Source organism: Zingiber officinale, chromosome 4A (genome assembly GCF_018446385.1).
Source record: "Zingiber officinale cultivar Zhangliang chromosome 4A, Zo_v1.1, whole genome shotgun sequence".
Lineage (NCBI taxonomy): Eukaryota > Viridiplantae > Streptophyta > Magnoliopsida > Zingiberales > Zingiberaceae > Zingiber > Zingiber officinale.
The window spans coordinates 27,296,763-27,299,895 of record NC_055992.1 but is presented as its reverse complement, the minus strand read 5'-3'; the positions used below and the strand labels follow the sequence as shown (position 1 = coordinate 27,299,895).

At 38.6% G+C, this 3,133-nt stretch overlaps 1 non-coding gene across 1 annotated transcript; it reads left to right on the top strand.

Annotated features, from left to right (window-relative positions):
- The first annotated feature begins 562 nt into the window (after positions 1 to 562).
- Positions 563 to 668, top strand: LOC121973910. The gene has a single exon (XR_006109816.1). It is a non-coding gene; the product is annotated as a small nucleolar RNA R71 (small nucleolar RNA).
- The last annotated feature ends 2,465 nt before the right edge of the window (positions 669 to 3,133 follow it).

Here is a 3,133-nt window from a genome sequence, read left to right as displayed (position 1 = left end):
AACTTGCTTATCTAATGTTGGTGTGATTAATCGTTGAGGGAAAGGTACTTCTGGCCTTTGGGAACTTCCCAGAGAAATGGAACTGAGTTCTTGTGATCTTCTATTATTCTTCTCCTTAATTCTAAACATGTCGTTCTTCAGAAGTTCTTCATGATTTTTTCCACTTCTCAACCCAACATCATCACACTTTTCATTGGATCTTGACTGTGTAGGAGGGGGATCTTCTTTAAACCATTTTGAAACAATACTATCAAGCTTTGCCCCCAAATGTTTGAACTCCTCACTCTGTGACTTGTGAATTTCAACATTTTTAGGTGGTTGAATTTCATTTTGTTTGGCAGGCTCTCTTACATTTATAGCTTGCACTTTTTGAATATCTGAGAGAAATTCCATCCAACTTTTGTTCGACCATTCATGGAGGTTCAATGTCACTTGATCAATTAACGAATAAACTTCATCTACACTTTTGTCCATAAAAGAACCTCCAGCTGATGAATCCAATAAAGTCTTGTCTGAGAAAGAAATTCCCCCATAGAATATGTGCAAAATCAACCATTTTTCAAAACCATGATGAGGGCACTGTCTTTGAAGACTCTTGAATCTATCTCATGCTTCAAATAATGATTCTCCATATGCCTGAGCAAAATTTGTTATGCAATTCCTCATATACACCGTTCTACTTGGAGGGAAAAATGATTCAGAAATTGCTTCTCCAATTGTTCCCAACTTGTGATGCTTTGAGGACAGAGAGAATATAGTCAAGTCCTTGCTTTATCCTTGATACTGAAAGGAAATGTCATCAATCGAACTGCATTTGCTGATACTCCTTCGCATTTCACCAAATCACAAATCTCTAAAAATGTTTCAAGATGCAGATAAGGACTTTCTGATACTTCTCCTCCAAATTTGTGACCTTGTATCATGAAAATTATCTCTGGGTCTAGTTGGAAACTTTCTGCTTCAATTTGAGGTTGCACAATGGGAGATAAAAATCTTGCAGAGTGTAGAAAAATTTCTCATGGTCCTGCTTGACATGTTAGTGCTCATGGATATTCAAGAAGAAAAAGAAAATTATCAAGAATCAAAAACAAGAAATAAAATGCAATATGAAAAGCAAGAAAGCAAATGCAGAATTTAAATTGCAAGAAAGAAAGTGCATAATGAAAACAAGAAAGAAAAGATAAAAGAAAAAAGAAAAATGTCTAGAATAATTCATATGCTAAAAATTGCAAGATATGTTTACAAAAGAAAAGAAGAAAGAAACAAGATCAAAAGAGAATACAGAGAAAAGTTAGATTAGAGTACTAGAAATCAAGAATGCAAAATTAGAATTAGAATTAGAATTCCAACAAAAAGAGTTGTCTAGAATGTTATTCAAGAAAGGAAAAACTTATGAAAACAGAATTCTAACAATTAGTTATAACTATGCAAATCAAAAAAAAAAAAAAATTATGTTTAGTCTAACTCAATTGATAATTCCTAATGTTATAGCGCAGTCCCTGGCAACGACGCCAAAAACTTGTTACGCTCCGCAAGTGTACGGAAATGTCGCAAGTAATATAAAAGATTATCGTATCCACAGGGACTGGAATAAGCACTAGAAATGTCTCAATGCGAATTAGCTAATCAACTATCCAATCGTTTCAAAAGCAAAGTAAAGGTAAACAAATCTAATATTAAAGATCAACAAACAAGAGTTTAGTGTTTTGGGGTATGATAAAGGGAGATTCTAGGAGTTTCGGTTTCTTTGTAAGATTTCTTGAATGTAAATGGTTCATCAATTCTTATCCCTCAATTGCCAAACATGTAGAAAGTTGTCGGTTCCCTCTTGCAATAGACAACCGGCTAAGGACTGAGAAATGTATCTAAATAGGATTAATTAGACATGAACCTATGTTGTCCTTACACAGAAGTGCACCTATTACTATGCCTTCCTCGGATATCAACGTAGAAGCCCACGACTCATTAATCTATCAAGATACAAGAAGCTAATCATAAAATTCATCCTACTCTCTTGAATATCCCTATTTCCTCTTCAAGATTATCTCTCAAACGTCCTTACACGGGCTTGCACCTGTCACGTGGATCCCTCGGATGATCGAGTGAGAGTTTATCTTTACCAAGTCTATAAGAAATCCAAACAATCAATCAAGAATGAGAATTGAGCGTAAACCACCATCAATCATTCAAGATCTAATTGATACAAGAAAGATAATGTCATCGAAACAAGAAAATGACAAATCCATAAGAGATTACATCAATCCATCATACAAATACTCCCTTAATCCTAGAATACAAGATCTACTCCATGAATCGAGGAAGAAAACCCGAAGAAATAGAGATTACAAGCATTCCTTGAATCCCCCAATCCAAGAAACCAAGAAAAAGGGAGAAAAAGAAAACTTATCTACAAAGAAGCTTCGTCTTCGGATCAAATCCACGCTCCGGAGTCGAAATCGTCGAGATCTCCCCTTGAATCGCCCAGAAATCCTCCCAAGAATGGGAGGAAACCACCAAATCTTGCTTTCTCCCAAAGGGGGAGAGATCCCCTTTCAATTCATAAAGAAGGGTTTAAATAGAGGAGGCAATCGGGCGCCACACGGCCCCGTGACACGGCCGTGTGAGATTCACACGGCCATGTCCAGTTCCCTCTCGGCTGTGAGACTCACACGGCCATGCCCCTTCTCTGGCAAAGCTACACGGCCGTGTGCTCCACACGGCCAGCCTTCTGCTCTCTGGAAATACTACACGGTCGTGTGGTGCACACGGCCACAGCCTGCTTGGTCTCTGGAAATCTCACACGGCCGTGTAGACCCACACGGCCTGTAAGGCTTCTGCTCTGGTTGGCTTCAAATCTTGACACGGCCATGTCATCTTCCTCTTCTGTTGGTGCCAAACTCCACACGGCCCGAGCTCCATACCAGTGCAGGGCCGTGTGAGGTACACGGCCCGGTGCTTTCTCCCTTCATTTCCTCCAATGCATGCCCAAAGATGTAGATTCTTCACCAAATCGACTCCTGTGTACAGAAAATGCACAAAAAGCAGATCTCCGAACCAAAAGAGTAAATATGCTAAAAGGAAAGCTGGGAGTATAAAAATGCATAGATCAAGCATGCTCAAAGTATGTAAATGT